General features: G+C 35.6%; 1 protein-coding gene across 4 annotated transcripts in view; it reads right to left on the reverse strand.

Moving 5' to 3' along the window:
* Positions 1–14518, reverse strand: part of LOC137253376 (protein FAM135A) — a 123114-nt gene extending 108596 nt beyond the window's left edge. For 2 of the 4 annotated variants that reach the window (XR_010953785.1, XM_067790166.1), the window contains exon 1: positions 13550–14518. The gene's annotated coding sequence lies outside the window, so the exon portion shown is untranslated. The other 2 variants (XM_067790167.1, XM_067790168.1) reach the window with 2 other exon arrangements.
* Between the last annotated feature and the right edge of the window lie 294 nt (positions 14519–14812).

The raw sequence follows: 14812 nt of genomic DNA on the forward strand, positions 1-14812 counted from the left end.
GTTAGCAACGAAATACAGCTATTATATATAGCTCTTATTTCTTATTAACTGGCAGGTCGTTGCTTACTCGGTGGATGCATGGAAGCCAAGCAGTTGAAAACTATTAGATGGAATTCATTTGATTCCCTTTCTGTCATTGTTCGCCTATTTAATTTAAATTTTTATTCAAGTTTAGGTAAAAGCTAAAAGACAGTGAACAGTGGATGTCAAAGCTAGACATGAACCTGTTAAACCGCTTCGCAGGTAATCCAGCACATTTTGCTTTTATTTCCCTGAGGTGTTTGTGCTTCCGAAATTCGTGCAGTCGTTTTAATTGAAAGGAATTTTTTTTTTAACTGTGGGGATTGGTTAGACCAAAGACCTTGCAGACACACGTAGAGAAGAATTCTTGCATCGTCATCATAATTAATGGTGGAGAAATTTCAAAGGCTATTGCATTATTATTATTTTTTTTTGTCTACATTTCAATAGGCTATTTTTCAAAAACGAAAAATACATCCTAAGGGGTACTAAAGTAACACATGTCTGGGCTTCTTTGGTGCGAATTCAGTGTTAATCAGCGGTTAGCACCAAGGAGTGAAGGTGGGCCAAAATAAGTTCGGCACTGGTTTTGGCGTCGGTCCCCAATATAAATTTCAGATTAGGTTATTTCTATTGGATGATATATTGAATCAAAATGGAGTTCGTTCTATTCACTTAAAGATGTGAGACTTTAAAACTTGAACTATCTTCGGCCACTAATTGTTAATAAGTGCAAACCAATCAATTTTGTCGTAAAATATGCGTACGTTAAAAACGGGTACTGGGGCACATTCGTAAAATTTTTTTCTGTATTATTTGGTATAAAAGTTGCATACATACAAGTGAAACTAATATAAGCCGGTTAAAGAGGCTGGCCCATATTCGAGTTCACTAACTTTTTTAAATAACAATTTTTGATTTGCGATAGCGACTGTTATATTCAGTAACTCAGGTTTGAAATCGCACATGAGTTTACTACTTTACTGAATTTAGATGGAAGAAACCCTGCTCCACAGCTGAAGCGATTAAAAAAATTTAAAGGGGACTAACAAATATCGATATTAATATGACTGAAAACCGAGACTTGTTTATTTATCGATTTGTTATATATCGATTGCTAATATCTTTCAAAAAAGTTAGTGACTGTTAAGTAGTTAGAACTGTTAAGTTAATTTAGAGTCTAGAGAGTGAACCGCATCGTTCTGATGCCGGGTGCATTTAACACTTACTGGATGCTCTCACCAAGTATATGAGCGGTGGTTGGCCTGTTATTACTTTATCGACTTTGCTTTATTACTACGGAAACCCATTCAACTTCAACTATACTTTCCATATACTTACCATGAAGGAGTAAATAGTAGAAGAGTCAATACAGAGTATTGTACTGACGATTTTTTTTGTGTGGGTAAGCAGTTGTAAGGTGGAGGAATTAGTCAAGGCCTTCAAGTTTGACATAGCTTAATAACATATGCCGGCTATAGTACCTTTCTGATTAGAGAGCTATAAAAGATATAAGCTGATAAGTCTTGTCCAAAAGCGTTCATACGACTAACGTAACTTCGAACAAATGAAGAGCTAACCCAATGTTGACTATCTAGGAGCAGCTACTACGCCTTGCTCTGCCCAAAAATTAGTTTGCATACATTTAAAAAATGTATCTCGCTTTCCCTCTTTCCTATTTATCCCTTTATCTTCTACTTTATCTTTAATTTCTTATTCCTGCCTATCCCTTATACTATTTAGTCCTTCTCATTCTTCTCTCCCTCTCACTACCACTCCTACTCCCACTACCGAGTCGTTCACATTAAGCTTGGTCGTACGCCTCCTGGCTAGCGCATCTGCTCTGCAATTACCTACAGTATCCCTTTGCCCAGGTACCTATATAAGGTCAATACGGAAGGGTTGTGCATTAAATAAATCACTTTGCGCTGTCGATTCATCAAGCTGATCTTAAGTGCAGCTGAGCTGCCTGTGAAAATAAATACCCGTTTTCTTTCATTAGGAGCTTCGATATGCAGAATTTAAATAAAAGAGTGAATCGGACATACCCCTGGATGTTTCATTTCTCAACTAAAAGCATGGACGCTTGTCGATTTTCCAGATAGTTCGTTGACAACCTTTTTATATAACGGGCGAAACAATGATCCCTCCAAGTCTTGAAGTAAAGCGCAAGAGCACTTCACCGTGGCGGGATTCTTCTTGATATATCCTCCAATTTTTTTATTCTTAATGGTGTTCAGGTTGGCTTTTATTGTTCGTTCAACGGCAATCATGCTGAGGACTTGCTAGCCAAAGATTCCTGTAAAATATGTAAATATAAGTCTTTTGGGTGTCTTTGCTGCTGGTGGTTGAAGAGATATTGAACTATATGACTTTCTCTGGTTAGCTAGTTTCCCAGCATCTAGTAGATTTAGTTTCCAGTTTCTATTATTCCTGAATGATATAGTTGGATAGTGATGAACCGAACAATAACTAGCACTAGTTAATTAAATCCCTCAAAACAGGGATGTTTTAACACCGGCATTGCCATGTCTTCATTCGGTAAAATTGACTATCCGATGGCGTTTCCATTTACATTGGCGATATTGTGTTAAACGGTAGGAATGGAGGAGGGGTATATTCAAAAGTCTGATACCTTCAACTCTCTTTCAAAATACGTGATCGTCCTAGTGTTTGGATAGGAAAACACAGTATCGACAATGAAGTCTTTATTGTTAGCGATAGCTAAAGGTAATCAAATCCTTTGGCTATTACTCAGTCAATTCTCAGTTTAAACTAAAATGTCGTCGATCTCGGCAGAATATGGTCAAATAGTGCCGTGCGCGACTTTAAGGGAACTGTATTGCAGACGAAACAGTTGGCGTAGGTATACACTTTGCCATATGCCAGCTAAAAAAGTTGATCTATCTTCAAGCCAATGAAGGTTAAACACGCCCAGGGTATCTAACATCTAGAAAAAACCTGGCCAAAGTGGTATCTTAAGAGATCTCGTTACGTTTATCCCCTAAATAGGGATACGATTTCTACACTTGAAGGTGTACTATCCAGGCACTGCCTTAACGAAAACGGCAGATCACCACATCTGCAATTGCCAGGAGTTTAGTAGCACCAGAAAGCGCTGCCTGGGAGCTCCCTTTCTGTATACGGCAGTTCGTGGAATGTGACATCAAAGACTTCTTAACCTTTATCAGGTCCTTAATATGGTTCTAATAGTAACCTATTAGACTTGGCTGTTCAAAAATCCTTGACTACTTATTCAGTAGATGCATTTAGATGATCAAAGGCTAATAGAGTGAACATAAACAAAATCCGATCAACAAAATCGGATAATAAAATTCGAGATGTCTGATTGCTTTATCGTAGAGCTTTGAATTAAAGGCAAATTACGTGTTAGTTGATGGGCCATAGCCTTCTATTAAAAATGGAGAATCGAAAATTGTATTGCCTTAATCCTTTTGATGGTCATGGCTCAATATTTTAATAAGATCAAAATAAACACGCAGAAAAAATAGGGTTGCAACCGTTTATGTGGGTGTTTACACATGCAATAAAGACAACCATCAACTTTTTTTTTTAAAGGGATCATCAAAATGTTGTAACAAATTTTCCGGTAATAATTTTACAACTTACATTGAGCAAGCTATGATGGTCGGCTTGTCACTTTTACGGTTGGCTACACTCTTACGTTCACATTCAAGGTGGATGATACAATGGTTGATACAATGAATAATAAAGTAGGCGATATAAGCGAAGAAAAGAAAGAAGGCGACTGGCACTGCTTCCCCACCCCCTTTAAAATGGTTTTTGATTGCTGACTGCTTTATGTAGGAGACTAAGATCGGGGGGCTGGTTTTTTAGTCAGACATTGATGGAGTGAGCGTAGGTTGTACAAAATAGCCGTTAAATGTCATAGGCGGTTGCGTTCTTTTTTTGTTTTGATAAAAGGACTGGGGTACCACTGAATTGCTTGTGATGGCCAAAGGTGGTTGCACAAATTGAAAGTAAAACATTCACATAGGTATGTATGAGTGTGTGTGTATGTAGTTAGAGCAGGTGTTCGTGTGGTTATGTTGCGGCAAACTCTTGACGATATATGTGATGATAGCAATACGAAATGTCGCATAAGGGACGTCATGGTTACTACTAAACAACCAAATGACTGCATATATATGTAGGAGGTATTCTTGTAGTAAAAAGTGACGGCAGTTAAATGAGGAAAATTTATTTTTACATGCACTTGACATGTCCTTTAATAAACTGATACGTTTTAGTGCTTTCATAAACTCTAATACACTCAAATATTCCCTGAGTCAACCCTTTTGCCAGTGGCAATTTTATTATAACCACTCAACCCCCTCGCGTCTAGTTTCCAGCGTAGGTCAATAAAAATATTAAAATGAAATTGCTTTATATAAGCTTACAAATTATTTTTACAGCAAAAGTGTGCAAATTTTCATGCAGACGTTAGCAACATGTTTCAGGATCACTTTTGTTTATTACAACTTTTCGTATTTTGTTTGTTATTTTTTGCACGACTGGTTATTGGAATTTGCTATTGGCATATTATTGATTTGTTTGCGAAAGGTTATCAACTTGTTATCAAAACGTTAGCGATTTGTTATAAAACAATTATCGAAAACTTATCGACTTGTTCTCAAAAATTTATCGGAAAGCTTTCGATTTATTACAAAAGATGTATCGAAAAGCTATCGATTTGTTAACAAAGAGTTATCGGAAAGTTATTGATTTTTTTTCAAAAATATATCGATTATTTATTGAAAATTATCGGTATGTTATCACAAAGTTAATGAATGAATATCGAGCTATGCAAATTTGTTATTGGCTTGTTATCGATTTGTTACTTATGACTCATCGGTTTGTTATGAAACAGACACTAATGGAACTTCGATACAGCCGATGACTCCGGAATATAAAACCGGTAACTCCATTATGCTTTGTGTAATAACTAGTATTTATTTTTAAATACTAGTTCACGCTTTTAATTTTATTTCCTATTATGTACATATATTCATACAAATGCTGAGACTCACCAAAAACCCTGACACGAATTTCGCATGGGTAAACAAATTTTGTGTTTGCTTATTACAGAATCTCATAAATAAATAAATCAAAACAAGTAAGGAAGTCTAAGTTCGGGTGAAACCGAACATTACATACCCCGCTGTACACTTGAAACGCTGTTGTTGTTTGTTTTGTGTGCTTAATAGTGTTACAAGGCTGCGCAATAATACACATACATATGGTTCTATTCTGAACTAATTTTCGTTTAAGAGAAGCAAAAAGGATACAGAGGCTAACACCAATGACCTTGAGCGGGTAATAATGCAGTTTTCTTCAGATATGGGGATTTCCCTACTGTTTATTTTAAAGATATAACAGAACAATAAAAACACAATTGGTACAAAACTATTTTTCGCTGAGATTTAACTTATTCTTTTTGCCGACGACCCTTTTTAAAATCGTTTATATAAAAGTGGGCTTGGTCTTTAGCCGATTTCGTTAATTTTTCTTCAAAGCATTCCTTATAGTAAGGGAAAATTTATCTTTTCGCAAGTGGGCGGTGCCACTCCCATTTAAACATTTTTTTTTTTCAAATTTTTATCAAGTCTCAATATAAGTCCACACCTAAAATTTCAACATTCTAGGTGTATTATTTACTAAATAATCAGGTTTTTTGTGTTTTCTAAAATGTTATATATATAAAAATTGGGCGTGGTTATCCGATTTCGCTCATTTTCAATACCAATCTATTCTGGGTCCAGATAAGCTCGTGTACCAAATTTGGTTAAGATATCTCAATATTTACTCAAGTTATCGTGTTAAGGGACAGACGGACGGACGGACATGGCTCAATCAAATTTTATTTCGATACTGATAATTTTGATATATGGAAGTCTATATCTATCTCGATTCCCCTATACCTGTACAACCAACCAATCAAAGTTAATATACTCTGTGTGTAAAGCACGCTGAGTATAAATATGGCCGAATGCCAAAAAAACATATCGAACAAGTAAGGAAGGCTAAGTTCGGGTGTAACCGAACATTATATACTCAGTTGAGAGCTGTGGAGACAAAATAAGGCAAAGTCACCAATTAGTAAAAAGAACCTAGGGTAACCCTGGAATGTGTTTGTATGACATGTGTATCAAATGGAAGGTATTAAAGAGTATTTTAAGACGGAGTGGGCCATATTTCTATAGATGGACGCCATTTAGGGATATCGCCATAAAGGTGGACCAGGGGTGACTCTAGGATTTGTTTGTACGATATGGGTATCAAATTAAAGGTATTAATGAGGGTTTTAAAAGGGAGTGGCCCTTAGTTGTATATGTGAAGGCGTTTTCGAGATATCGACCAAAATGTGGACCGGGGTGATCCAGAAGATCATCTGTCGGGTACTGCTAATTTATTTATATATGTAATATCACGAACAGTATTCCCTCCAAGATTCCAAAGGCTTTTGATTTCGCCCTGCAAAACTTTTTCATTTTCTTCTACTTAATATGGTAGGTCTCACACCCATTTTACAAAGTTTTTCTAAAGTTATATTTTGCGTCAATAGACCAATAGAATTACCATGTTTCATCCTTTTTTTCGTATTTGGTATTTAATTATGGAATTTTTTTCATTTTTTGTAATTTTCGATATCGAAAAAGTGGGCGTGGTCATAGTCGGATTTCGGCCATTTTTTACACCAATACAAAGTGAGTTTAAATAAGTACGTGAACTGAATTTAGTAAAGATATACCGATTTTTGCTCAAGTTTTCGTGTTAACGGCCGAGCGGAAGTACAGACGGCCGACTGTGTATAAAAACTGGGCCTGGCTTCAACCGATTTCGCTCTTTTTCACAGAAACAGTTATCGTCCTAGAATCTAAGACTCTATCAAATTTCGCAAGGATTGGTAAATTTTTGTTCGACTTATGGCATTAAAAGTATCCTAGACAAACTAAATGAAAAAGGGCGGAGCCACGCCAATTTTGAAATTTTCTTTTATTTTTGTATTTTGTTGCACCATATCACAACTGGAGTTGAATGTTGACATAATTTACTTATATATTGTAAAGATATTAACTTTTCTTTTAAAATTTGACTTTAAAAAATTTTTTTTTAAAAAGTGGGCGTGGTCGTTGTCCGATTTAGCTAATTTTTATTGAGCATACATATAGTAATAAGAGTATCGTCCCTGCCAAATCTCATCATGTTATCTTGCAAAACTTCGAAATTACCTTCTTTTAAAAGTGGGCGGGCCACGCCCATTGTCCAAAATTTTAATAGTTTTCTATTCTGCGTAATAAGTTCAACTGACCTACCAAGTTTCATCGCTTAATTCGTATTTGGTAATGAATTATCGCACTTTTTCGATTTTTCGAAATTTTCGATATCGAAAAAGTGGGCATGGTTATAGTCCGATATCGTTCATTTTAAATAGCGATCTGAGATGACTGCCCAGGAACCTACATACCAAATTTCATCAAGGTACCCCAAAATTTACTCAAGTTAATGTGTTAAAGGACGGACGGACGGACATGGCTCAATCGAATTTTTTTCGACACTGATGATTTTGATATATGGAAGTCTATATCTATCTCAATTCCTTTAAACCTGGACAACCAACCGTTATCCAATCAAAGTTAATATACTCTGTGAGCTCTGCTCAACTGAGTATAAAAACAAACTGGCTCATTTGCTTTTAATGAACTAGGTTGTATTTTTCTTGAATTTCGTTAGTTTTTATACCTTTCATGAAAATGAAATGGTATATTAATTTCGTCACGAAACCGAAAATTGTAAGTCCTTAAAGGAAAATAGATAGACCCACCATTAAGTATACCGAAATAATCAGGTTGAAGAGCTGAGTTGATTTAGCCATGTCCGTCTGTCCGTCTGTCTGTTTGTATGCAAACTTGTCCCTCAATTTTTGAGATATCTTGATAAAATTTGGTGAGCGGGTGTATTTGGGTGTCCGATTAGACATTTGTCGGAACTCGCCGGATCGGACCACTATAGCATATATCCTCCATACAACCGATTTTTCAGAAAAAGAGGATTTTTGTAATATCTTACTCAATTTAACAGATTGAAGCTTCAAACTTCACCACATACTTTCGTATATTGCACATATTGTTGCCTGAAAAAATTGATGAGATCGGTCGTATATATAATATATATCCCCCACAACTGATTGTTCAGGTAAGAAACTTTTCGTAATTGCTGCCCTATTTTAAGAGCTAGAGGCTTCAAATTTCAACGAATGCTTACGTATATAGCATGTATTGTTGTCTCAAAAAATCATACAGATCGGTGGTATATATAGTATATATTTATTTATTTCAAAGTAAATCTAGGACAAATTAAAATATACTTACAGACTATTTACAAATTATTAGCTTAAATATTATCTACCATATCAAGTCATTTAGTATAAGTTTAAACTTTGATTTATTTACTGAAAAATCAATTTCCCTGGCATTAGTAAGAAGATTGAATTCCTTCAATGCCCTAGCAATAGGCGAATTAGCGACATATGTCGTTTTGGCCCTATCCAATAAAAAAATATCATGATTTCGAAGTGTTCTAGATGGTATATTGAAGCGAATACGCTCCAAAAGAAACGGTGAGTCAATCGTGCCCCCTATCAAATCATAAATAAATATCAGCGCTAAAATAGATCTTCTACTATCCAGAGGCTTTAGTCTTATAAGTAGACATCTAGAGTAGTAAGATGGTAAAGGATCCTGAAAACGTAATGACCGGAGCCCAAAACGCAAAAATTTTTTCTGGATCATTTCAAGTCGCTGTATATGACAAGCGTGGTATGATCTCCAAACGAAGGAAGCATATTCCAGTTTAGACCGTACAAGCGATGTATATAGTAGCTTTAACGTATAGGGATCATGGAAGTCCAAGCTAAAGCGGCGAATGAACGCAAGCATTGAATATGACTTAGCAATAACACAGTTAAGTTGACTCTGAAAGAGAAATTTAGCATCGAAGACAACTCCAAGATCTAATATTTCATCAACAGTTTTCAAAACAGAAATACCGATGTGATACGAGGTGTTAATACCATTACGGGATTTTGAAAATGAGATGTGAAAACACTTATTAATATTTAAATGTAAGCAATTCCTACTACACCAATCTATTACTCTGTCAAAATCTGACTGCAGCCGTAGGGAATCTGCCTGATTTGTGACTGATGTAAAAATTTTCAAATCATCTGCGTACAACAAAAAATTCGAGTAAATGAAGCAATGACGTATGTCATTAATAAAAAATACGAATAGGAGAGGTCCTAGGACACTTCCTTGAGGAACACCATCAACCACAACACTACAACTCCGATCCGCCAGGTAAGACTTCACCCATGATAGAATATTGGAGTGAAATCCCAGATCAGCAAGTTTTAAAAGTAGTAATTTATGGCTAACTTTATCGAAAGCCTTAGAAAAATCAGTGTATATGGTATCCACTTGTGCTCTATTATTAAAGACAGAGAGACAATATTCAGTAAAAACAGCAAGATTAGTCACAGTCGACCTACCGGACATAAAACCATGCTGGTTGGGTGAAATAATACTTTTTACCGCAAACGATATCTTTTCCTTAATTATAATCTCGAAAAGTTTCGATATTGTGGAAAGTTTTGATATTGGGCGGTAGTTGGCAATATTGCTCTTATTGCCACTTTTGAAAATAGGAGTAATGGGAGTTACTTTCCAGGCATTAATAAAATCTCCCCGCTTTAGAGATTTATTGAAAATTAATAAAATCGGATAAGCAATTGCAACAGTATTTTTAAGCAAAAATGAACACAGTCCATCCACATCAGATTGTTTTGAGGACTTTAACACCGAAATTCCCCGAATAACATCATCCAGTGATATGGAAAGTTCACCAAAATTTATTTGAGTATTAACATCAGTATGCTCAACCACATCAGGCAAAACAGTATCAGACACAAAGTTAGAGCTGAAGAAATCTGCAAAAAGATTGACGGCATCAGTAAGAGAGTATGCAGAGGTTTCATTATAAAAAACATGAGATGGGATGCTAGAGCATAACTTTTTAGCTCTAACGTAGCGCCAGAAAGATTTCGGATATATGGTATATATAGTATAATATATAGTATATATATATATATTTTCGCAATTTTAGCCCCATTTTAACAGCTGGAAACTTCAAATTTCACCGAACGCTTACGTATATGGCATATATTGTTGTCTGAAAAAATCATAGAGATCGGTTGTATATAGTATATATCTCATACAACCGATTGTTCAGATAAGAAACTTTTCGTAATTTCTACCCCATTTTAAAAGCTATAAGCTTCAAATTTCACCGATTTCTTACGTATATACTATATATTGTTGTGTCAAAAAATCATAGAGATCGGTGATATATATAATATATATATGATGGCATATATAGTATATATATATATTTGTTTTGCGATTTCGGCCCCATTTTAACAGCTAGAAGCTTCAAATTTCACCAAATGCTTACGTGTATAGTATATATTGATGTCTGAAAAAATCGTTGAGATCGGTGGTATACATAGTATATATCTCATACAACCGATTGTTCAGATAAGAAACTTTGCGCAATTTCTGCCCCGTTTTAACAGCTAGAAGCTTCAAAATTCATAACATGTCATCAAATAGTTACGTTTACGTCATATATTGTTGAAATACGTGATTCGTAGTCATATCTTTTACACGCAGACCACAAAAAACCTGAAACTTTGCATCCTCACACAAAGTACCTACCTATTTTTTATTTTATATTTATCTTAAAAATCATTTAGGTGTGTAGATCTGTTCACTAGATATTTCTTATCTTATACATCCGATTATTCGGAGATTACGAACTGGATAAGATTATTGTTCAGCCCCATTCATGAAAGGTATGAAGTCTTCGGCATAGCCGAAGACAGTCCCGTCCTTACTTGTTTTGGAATATAGTTTAAACACTTACACCATACTGAAGCCGTATTAGTTGGAAGTGCGACAAAAAAATGAGGAAAAAATACAAGAAAAAATACACGAAAACAAAGTAGTCTCATATAGACATAAATAAAAAAAAAAAATTTGGCGTACTTTCCCACAGCTTATTCTATATTTAAAGTTCTTATTTTTTGTTCGCACATTTAAATTTATTTATATACAAATCTTTGCTTGCTGTGTTTTTTTTTATTTTTATGAAATTTATTTTTGTGTAGGGCTTTTGGCTATCGTTGAGAGGCTGGTCATTGCCAACTTAATTTATTTAGCCGAATAAGAAGATGGCGTGCATTAATTTGATGGATTTAATTTATTTTTATTTATATTTCAGACAAGTACCGTTTTATATTTGGGGCGGCATACGAATGCTATTGAATTAAAATAATTTCTCTGTGTAGTAAATTCTACATACATTAAGGATGTTTAAATAAAAATGTTAAAAATGCACTCATATATTTTTCCGAGCTTTTTCGTATACTCTAATTGTCAACTTTATGTTTATGGGGTACGGAACGGCATGATAATTGTCATGCAGGGCAACATGCACTGAAAACCGCCGATTAAATACTGACAAGACTGATTAAGGAAAAAAAAACGCTGGTTGATGACTTTACAACTGCAGCACTGTGACTACCGCCTCAAAGCAAGGGATTTGCACAAATGACTGGAGCGTCTGTGGCCAGTCCTAACGCGCCGGAATAATAAGCAGCTGTGTGCCATTCAGCTATAGCATACTAAGGTTTCGCGATATGAGGGCACGATAGAGCGACTAGTGCGAGTTTAACTCAAGACTGGATATGGAGGTAAGACTGGGACCAACAGTCGTAAACTCCGGCTCATAGATTTCTTTCCGAGAACCCGACTACGAAGACTACATATCACGTTAGCATTAAATAACAGAGATGCCTTATTGCCAGACACGAGTGGAAAATGCCTTTAGACTCTTTTGACCTTGACCAACAGTATATCTCCCTCTTTGCAACAAAACACGATTGGGGCGGAAACAATTTGAAGCTCCCGCATAATGAAGTATCCAAACTAAACACAAGAAAGCCAGCGACTGCTATAAATACATACAAATAACCCGTTTACGGGCGGGTAGAGCATACAGCTGAGATAAAGCGAAACTAACTATGCTTAAGGCAAGTATACATATATAATAATACAATACGACAAGCTACTGTCGATGAATTGCAAAAATGTTGCATAGCTACAAACCTGGAAAAAGCACATGGTTAAACCAAATGGAGGAGAGTTTTACTTCTTCCAGCCTTAAAAGTAAAAACGCGTTATACATTTCGAGATTAAAAAGACAATGTCCTCCTTAGAACAACTATTCCAAATAACTATCATGGCATCTGCAGCGCTTTTTATAAAAACATCCGCTTAAACCAAACCTCAGAGGGCCCGTTGTGATGCAAATTACAAGCACAATATCACTGGGAACAATTCTTGGCTCTGATCTATGCAAATTCAACTAGAATACAATTTTTAATCTTGAAATGTCCAAAGATGTCGTAGTCATTATAGCCCAAATTGATGAGAAAGCACGCAGAAACTCAATAATACGCACGAGACAGCGGCTAGGCTCCTACAAACTCCAGCTGGCAGATGAAAAACCGACACAAAAAATCACATACTTTACAAAATCTAATAGATTAAAGCTCCAAGGTGCGTATAAAATACTGGCGGTGGAGTCAGAACAGACAAATGGACGACAAACTAGCGGATGTGCATACCTTCATATTACACGCTAACGTTACTATTTCCGACGCATTTTGTTTGTCACAAAAGAAGTAATGTCTTGCGGCTCTGGGATATTGGACTATGAGTGCTCCCTTTTTAAGTTTTTCGCTTCACTAAACTAAATCGAACCAATTTAAATTTTTTATTTTCAATTCGTTTTTTTAATTTTATTTGGTTTTCACTTCCTGCTCTTGCAAACATGCACCAAGCACCCACTTGTCAAACACATTTTTGTTGTAATTAATTTCTGTACTTTACACCCACACACATACGCGTAAACGCACTTTTCAAATGACTTTGTTAAATTTCTTGTACATTTCATTTGTTATTGTTGTTGTTTTTTTCTGATGGCATCGACTTTTGCTTGCACCGAGTTTCCGCCCAATGCACTAATTTGGCTATGACAGTTGTTGCAATGCGTTTATTTTACCGTCACAAATAATGTTGTTGTTTTTGCTGTTTCTGTGCACATACACACACACACACACACACGCCAATGCGAATATCCTTCCGTTGCCGTAACTACGTCGTTCCAATTTCTACTGCGGACTATCGCTTTCGATTTTACTGCTCTTCAATTGAGCTCCATTTTACTTGTTTTCATCTCGGCAGCACACTCACTCATATTCGGCACAAGTATGTATATTCATATACATATGTACATAGATATACATGTACGCAAATCCTTTTGTACCTTTAAAATTAAAAAAAAATTTCCCTTTTATCAACAAAATTTTTTAATTTTCGCTTACTTTCAAATAATTATGCGTAAATTTATTAAAAAACATTAAAAATCATTATTTATTTCAACGACTTTTATTCAAGTAAAACTTTAATAGTGAAAAATTATAAACCGCAAATTAAATTGTTTTCTTTTGTACTTGAAAATTAGGTAAAAGGAAAAGGTCTAGCCGCACTCCATTCAAAACCGATTTTCATTTATTTTCATCCGCCAACACGTCCGCCACGTAAAAATGTCCACAAAAAACTGATTCTATGAGCGACACAAAATTTGGTTCTATCTTTTCTCTGGCCGAAAGAAGGAAACATACATACGGCACAAATTTACATATAGAAATTTTCATGTGGGAGAGTATTTCATGTTGTATGCTGTTACTACCCAACCTACCCACCAAGTTGTCTGTTCGGGTAGGTGGAAATTTACGTTTGACTTTGTAGGGGTCGTTGTTGTTGACACGCGATTTTTATTTTGCGGCTAGGTCTGTATTTTATATTTGAAAAATTTTGCGTGCCATTGTTGTATACAGAGAGAATTTGCATGCTTGAATGTTCAACGAGCAGCTGACGCCTACCATCTGTTCAGAATGCTATGTGATTTTATAGATTTTGCTCTTTGCTAAGAGAAGGTAAAAAGGTTGGAAGACGTCGTTTCGATTAAGGCGCTAAAATGAAGGTAAGATAACATATTTAAAGTAAGTTTTTTAACTTAATCACCTTTGCCGGGTGTATCAGACCACATATTGCATAAAACTGAAATTTGTCAAGGGTTAAAGCCCTCTCCAAACCTCCATTTTTTTAAATGTTTGATGTTGCTTTGCCCAGAACTTGAAACCGAGACCATCGATGTGATAGGCGCTACTACCACAAAGGGGCGTCCGCAATATCCCTTTCGGAAAAATTCCAAAGTTAATTAAAATTAATTAAATTTTTAGTCAAATTTGAGAGAAAAAAATGCATTCCCAAAAAAATTACCAATTTTTTCATTAGTTGAATTTCGCCTGCGGATATGCCTCCGAATTCATCAGCAAATTATCATTGGCCATTTACCAGCTTAAGATAGGCTCTGATTTTTCGTTTGGTAATTCGAATCCCTGGCGACATTCAATGGCGAATTCGCAATCGTAGAGACTTATGCAAGGCGAATTCAGTACCAAGTGTTGTTATCTTAAGAGCTGATTGCTTCATCTTGATTATTTTCCATACAGCGCCTTGTACTTTAATATGTCAGTTAATCGAAATCAAAGAAATTTTTCTTTTGACTTGACATTCTTCAA

Source organism: Eurosta solidaginis, chromosome 5 (assembly GCF_040869045.1).
Source record: "Eurosta solidaginis isolate ZX-2024a chromosome 5, ASM4086904v1, whole genome shotgun sequence".
NCBI lineage: Eukaryota > Metazoa > Arthropoda > Insecta > Diptera > Tephritidae > Eurosta > Eurosta solidaginis.